Here is a 7,503-nt window from a genome sequence, read left to right as displayed (position 1 = left end):
AAGCTACTTCCTCCCCTGAGGTGTCACACTGATATCAGTTAGAGGAAACTACTTCCTCCCCTAGAGTTAATAAAGCAAAAGAGTCTGAGACTATGAAATTTAAAAGTGTAGAAGTAGAATTTTGTGTTTTTTAGAGTCCAGTCTTTGAATCAATGTGTGGAAGACTCATACCTGTGGTGACTCTGTAGGAATTGGGCAGGCCTACCCTACCTGCCCTAGAGAAACTAAAAATGATTTCATTGCATCACTGGATCAAGTGCAATTCCTAGGGTAAAGAAAATCAGCGATGCTCCTGACAAAACTAAGACATTTACATTTACGTGAGCCCAACCAGAAGAAGCTCAAAGCCAGCTGTGTGGTCTGGGCTGCACAACCACTGGCACACTGTAACTGAGAGGCGCTGAACAAGCAGAGGTAGGATTAACATAGTTCAAGCCACATCACTGCAAAGCAGCTACCAAAATAACATGAGAGTCGGAGAAGAAAGACAATGGCTCAATGATGGACCCATAATGCTGTGTTCCAATTGAGAGGGGGAGATGTTAAAAAGTTTAGACATATGAAGTTGAATTGAATCAATGACACTAGAGTTTATTGTGGTTACGATGTCTCAAACATGGTTTTAGGCACATTAAGTCTAGTAGTTTCCCTTCATTCAACCCTCACAAATACTATATGAAGTAGGTATTACTATCCCCAGTTTATAAGAAGAAAATTGAGATTCTAGAAATGGACTCGTCAAATTATATACTTAATTAGGGAACCAGAACCGGATTGCAGGTCTATCTGTCTCTAAACTATAAGTTCTCGGACACTATAATATACACACACCTGCAATGCAAATAGGTAAAAATGAGGGGAAAAGACATTCCAGAGAGAGAAAAGCACAACCAAAGGTGTGAAGGTATGAAACATTATAGCAGAGAGAGGAAGCCATGAGCAGCACTGCCTGGCTTAAGTTTAAAGTAAAAGGTATACAAAATGGGCGGTTTGGGGGCAATTAATCAATTGAGCCAATCAGAAACAAGACAGGGAAGACTTTGAAAAACAGGTTTTAATGAATCAGCTTTGTAGCATGGGCAATGGTAAGTCATTGAATCTTTAAGCAGCCAAATACTGTGGTGAGCCTTTTATGTATGCATATTAATTACATAATATGTATTACACACATATAATATCACACATAATACACATATAGAGAATATATACAAATATATCATATATCATGTATACACACAGAGAGAAGAAAGTATGCAATCAGCAAAACTGTATAAACCACTGGAGTTTAGAAAAGACATGTGGACTGGTGATGAAAGGCTTCATCCACAGAAGGAATAAAGTATTCACTCCTCTTTCCTGGAAAATGTACAAGAGCCAATATGCTAAATGTTAGGAAAAATATCCTTCTATGTTGAAAGTAATAAAGCATTGACTTTCAGCCAGCAGGGAACCAAGAAAGACTGGAAGAGAGTGTTCCAAATCTATTTGTAATAACTGATACAAGAATTTCACCTAATTGAACTTAAAAGTAAAAAGACACAAGCATCAACCAGAAATATAGTATTCTTGGCATGTTTCCTGAATTTCACTTTTAAATAAATTTAGAATGGTATCTTAGGCATTAAATCTCATCTATTATTTCATAAAGTATTCCAAGCTTACTGCAAATTATTAGATATTTGCATTTTGTGTACATTACAACATGTTTCTATTTGTAGTAAATCAAGTAATCTAACAGTATACTGTATATTTATAATAGTCAACTGGTTGTTTTAAATAGCTAAATAGAAATTATATTTATTAATCAAAATGATAACACTGCTTTTCAGTTAATAGTTAACATGACTTCCTAAACATTCAAAAAGAAAATATTGGTTACTGTGCAGTACACAATCTTATTTTTTTCACCCCTAGCAGAATCCCTAACTTCTAATCACAGTAAAAAGAGACATTTGTCCCACTCTATCTTAAGAATATACAGATTAAAGGATGCTGTGTGGTTTGAATGAGGATGGCTCCCATAGACTCATATGTTGAAATACATGGTCTCCAGTTGTGAAACTGTTTGGGGAGGATTAGGAGGTACAGCCTTGTGGAGTAGATGTGTCACTGGGGGTGGGCTTTGAGTTTTCAAAACCCCATGTTATTTCCCAGTGTCTCTATCTCTCTTCACCTCATGTTTTTGGATCAGATATAATCTGTCAGGTACTGCTCTCATATCATGGCTAAAAACCTGCTGCCATACTCCGGGTCATGATGGAAATAAGCTCTAACTCTCTAGAACCGTAAGCAAGCCCCCAATAAACTCTTTTTGTACATGCTCTCTTGGCAATGTCACAGCAGTAGGAAAGAAACTAAGACAGATGCCTGGTCAATAATCCTGATAGGCTTAGGCATGTTAGCAAAAACCACAAGCAAGCTCTGCCGTAATTATCAGTTTGGTAACGGTCCTGCCTGTGGTCTAGGCCTAAAGAAGTCAGCACAGCCCATAATAATCTCATGTCATGGTACCCAGCTCTATCCACGAAGAGCACCGCCCTTGGCTTTTGTTTGAGTCAATACTATAGAAGCAAAATGTAAAACTGAGAACATGCTCATATACTCGGTGATTTCATTGGGTGTTCAAATCAATCCTTGATTAAACTAAGCCGGAACAAAATAAGCTTGACGTCCAGTGTGCAGGGTAGTACTGATTAAGTCCCACTTCTGCATGTTCATCTAAAAGAATTGAAATCATGATCTCAGAGAGATCACAAACACTTCTGTAGTCATGGTAGTTTGGAGGTATAAGCAGCACAAGTTCTTAATCAGTGACTGATGTGGGAGGAGCCAGCACACTGTGGGCATTGTGGGTGGTGCCACGCTGCGGCAGGTGATCCTGGGGTGTATTTCACTAAGCAACATGACTTAGGAAAGATGAGTGAGATATGTGAAACACTCATGTAACTAAATGCTACTCAGACTATATTTAAAAGAAGAAAATCCTGCCATTGTGCTAAATGTAATGGGTAATCTTCACCATCAACTTTATTACAGTTAAAAACACATAGTAAGTAGGTTTGTGGCAGAAGAACTGACACAGAGGATAAGAACATATGTTGCTCTTGCGGAGGACTGGAGTTGGATCCATTGCACTTCAGTCAAAATTACATTTAACTACACATCAAAGGGATCAAATGACTATTTTGGACCTCATCAGGCTTTGGAGGATTTGTTCATTTTAATATTGCTATAACTAAAAGGTTCTTCAACATTTTAAAAGATTTTTTTTAATTGTATGTATCTGTGAAGGATTTTCTTCCATAATAAAAATATTAATGCCTTAAAATGCTAGAGAAAAATACACATAGAGAGCATGCCTCTGCACACATCAGTGAAGGTGCTCTCAGAGAAGTTTAACTGGGAAGGATCATCCGTGGCAGATGATCCTGAGATGTATAAGTAAGCAGGCTAAGCAAGCCATGAGGAGCAAGCCAAGAAGCAGCACTACTCTGTGGCTTCTGCTTCAGTTCCTGTCTCTAAGCTCCTGCCTTAAGTTCCTACTCTGACTTCCCTAGATAATGGACTATAAGCTGTAAGCCCAAATAAACCCTTTTCTTCCCAAGTTGCTTTTGAAGTGGTTTGAGTAAGACCCACTCCCATAGGCTCATATATTTGAATGCTTAGTCATCAGAGAGTAGCGTTCAAGTGACAGGGATTGGGAGGTGTGACACTATTGGAACAGGTATGGCCTTGTTGAAGGAAGTGTGTCATTGTTGGTGGGCTTTGATGGTTTCAAAAACCCAAGCCAACCCTTTTGTCTCTTCTCTTCCTGCTGCGTGATATATAGAGCTCTCAGCTACTCCTCCAGTACCGTATCTGCCTGTATGCCACCATTCTCCCTGCCATGATGATAATGGGACCTCTGAAACTGTAACCAAGCACGAATTAAATGCTTTTTTAATAAATGTTGTCATGGTTTCTTCACATCAATAGAATGTTGACTAAGACAACAGTATATTTACAGTATATAAGGTATTGTACTAATGCAAATAGATGTGTAAGAAGGAACTATAAAGACACATTTTCTAAAATCTTATGACTAACAGCAATGCCCCATTCAATGCCTACTTTAATAGGATCATCAGGATTGCCTTAACTATAAATAATGTAAGCTGAATTTAATTCTGCTATTCCCTAGTCTAATAAGCATAGATTTTAACATTTTATTTACACTCAAAAACAGACTTTTCATGTTAAAGAAAACTTAAAAGACAAGATAGCACCAAGATACAGACAAGCTAGTGTGGTTTTGTCAGTCTAAGCATGTATTCTCCTTTGTAACACGAAGTACTGTTTTTAAGCCAGTGCCTGTGACCATCTCACGTTCCAAGATGTGACCTGAAGGTCATCCCAGAGGTGGAAACAAGATGGGACTTCCTTCAATCTCGCTCCAAACTTCAGCCACTCTGTCTTTACTAATTTAGGGGATCGAGATGGATCAGGTAACCCTGGAAATTTGAATATGGAATAAAGAATCTTATTGCTGAAAAACTGGTTTGAAAGCTTCCCCGTCCTAGAGGAAAATGAGTATGTTTTCATTCCATAGACTCGCTTCTGAAAATTCTCTGTCTTCTTCATTAGTCATCTCTTCTCATCTACTATAGTTTACCCCTCAGATTAAAGACAGGGATCGCTTTCTTAACAACCTACTTCAATGAACCAATTATCCCTTTTTTTAAACTAGCCCCTCTTAAGGAAGGATGCTTTTCATTCCAGAACACAACAGATGCAATAGCACTCTTCTGGTTTCATAATGTTTTTATCCTTTGAAAATGTCATGCCCATCCAATTCCTCCCATATCACCTACCTCCCTTCCTACCCAACTTCATATTTTGTCTCCACCTACCTTCCAATGAGGCCAATTTGTGTTGGCTGAGTACTCCTGGGCATGAGGCTTGCCCTAAAGTAAGATCAATATACTAGGTGTTGAATCATTAAACAAAACAAACAAACAAACACAAAATAACCTAAGCTTGTCTTTCCTGGCAGCAACAAAATGCCAACAACTTCTCAACTAATTTGATGGGACTAATTTCTGATCTGCCCTCCTCCATGCTGAGATTTTGTTTGTCTTTGGCTTGTAATAGTCTTATGCATCCCATGAGTTCCTATGTGCATCTGCCCTATTGTGTCTGACAAATCCTGTTTGTGGGATGTCATCCACCACTTCTGGTTCTTATGTCTTTCCATCCCATCTTCTGCATACATCTGAGCCTTGAGCGGAGGGAGGATGTGATATAGACATCCAATTGTGGCTGAGAATTCCAAAGTGACTTATTCTCTGAACATTGACCGGTTGTGGGTCTCTGTGTTAGACAGCAGCACCTTACCCCCAAGTGTTTCAGCACAATCTCAAGACTAAGGTCCAGAAGGAGACTTCGCACCCACTCAGCTACTAGGTGACCTACTTATTACTCTCCCAGCTGACGTCTGGCTTTACTTCACAGACCTCTACCATCTTGTTAAATCTCTGGGGCTTCACAAAGGAGAGAAGTTATTAATTTTTCTTTAAAGAATCTAAAAGCATTATACATATATAAAATTTTTAAAATAGAGCCCACGAAGAAGTCTATTGATACTTTTCAGCCTTCCCATCCCATCAGTCAAGAAAGATGGAGTGTAGTGCAAAGAACATCAGAAATGGAGGTGGCCATGTCCTTGATTCACAGGGGAACTTTTCACTCAGCTAAATCTGTACATTAAGTAAGAGTTATTAAGGATTTGTCCTTGACCTAAAACTAATAAATCTTTTTATTTATAAAAATTAATTTTGTTTCAACAGCGTTTGATATCTTAGTCATTACTTGAAAACTACATATGACTATACTTTGGGAATGAGCCAGGATATAAAGATCCTAAAATTTGGGTCATATTTATAATTAGTTATTAATATGCACATAAGAAAAATCTCTGTACATCTTAAGCTTTGTCAAAAAATTTCTGAAAGTATATCAAAGAGATTCTCTATGACATTGTATAGGAAGCAAATTAACTTCATCTACGTGGGGAGCCATTAAGAGCGAGAATGAGTAGGCCATGGAGAATTAAGAGCAATTAAAAACACTTATGCCTTTTTAATCTGCACAAAGCAAAGCAGAACATTTTACCATCATAAAGCAACTAGTCTTCATAACACTTTAATTTTCCACATAAGAATTAGATAACATATTTTAAATCAAATGCAAATAATTCCTTAGAGCACTGTGTGTAGCTTTATCACTTCCCAAAAAATAATGTGTTTTTCATATCAATCATTGGAACTAGAGAACAATCCTTTCCCTGGGAGAGGAATTTCCATCTTCAACTTTCAACTCCCAGAGACATCTGATTGTAAGCCCAAGATGACACAGAAAGGATAAGACAGAGAATACTTTCCAGCTTCCCCTTCATCACACACAACATTGCTCTAGGCATTGGACAGAGATGTGTTTGCAACTGCCACTGATGTAAATACATGCCTCTCTGTGTGTGTGTGTGTGTGTGTGTGTGTGTGTGTGTGTGTGTGTACCCAGACTCTGCTAACAGGTTACAGGTAATGCATCGAAGAAACATTTAAGTCATATCAAAGCATGGAATTTTGAGGAGGTTTGTTACATGAAACTATAAATTCACATAGCTAAATTTAATCCTCGTGTGTGTGTGTGTGTGTGTGTGTGTGTGTGTGTGTGTGTGTACATGCGCAACTCTTCCAGGTATTATTTTTTTTATTTTTTTAAAAGGTTTATTTTTATTCATATGAGTACACTATAGCTGTCTTCAGACACACATGAAGAGGGCATCAGATCCCATTACAGATGGTTGTGAGCCACCATGTGGTTGCTGGGAATTGAACTCAGGACCTCTGGAAGAGCAGTCAGTGCTCTTAACCGCTGAGCCATCTCTCCAGCCCCCCAGATATTATTTTTAAACAACTCAAATTCTCTGTTACACCAAAAACTCTTTCAAGAAATATACCTTACATCAAACATATTTTATATACAGAGAATTTAATGAAATATCCTATGTACAGTATACATACAATACATGAGCTAAATTCAAGCAAAAGTACACCTCAAATCTTTGAAAAATAAAACTGTTGTTTACAAAGTAGTCCACTGAGGCAACGCCCTGGTGTGAGCTAGCAAAAGCAAGCTAGTGCCAGAGTCGCACATAAACTCTGGCTTCTGGGCAGCATAGCAATGAACTATTGAGACTTAAAAGCTTTTCTTATGCATCTACTTTTCTCATTGCCTTGGTTTTAGACAGCTTTTGTTGTGATTAAATCTACCAGGTCTGAATCCTAAATCAATGCACACCCAATGAACCTGTCATTATATGTACTCAGCCAAGGCTACCTTCTTAATAAAAAACGGTTGTGTGTGAATGAAGAATGCTATCAGCAAGTAGTCCCATGGCAGTACAAAGATACTGTGCTGTGGGCCTCAGGCTACAGGCATTGATTTCCACAGTGAGTAAGATCA

This window comes from Grammomys surdaster, unplaced genomic scaffold, assembly GCF_004785775.1.
Source record: "Grammomys surdaster isolate TR1022 unplaced genomic scaffold, NIH_TR_1.0 98, whole genome shotgun sequence".
Taxonomy (NCBI): domain Eukaryota; kingdom Metazoa; phylum Chordata; class Mammalia; order Rodentia; family Muridae; genus Grammomys; species Grammomys surdaster.
This window is presented reverse-complemented; position numbering follows the sequence as displayed.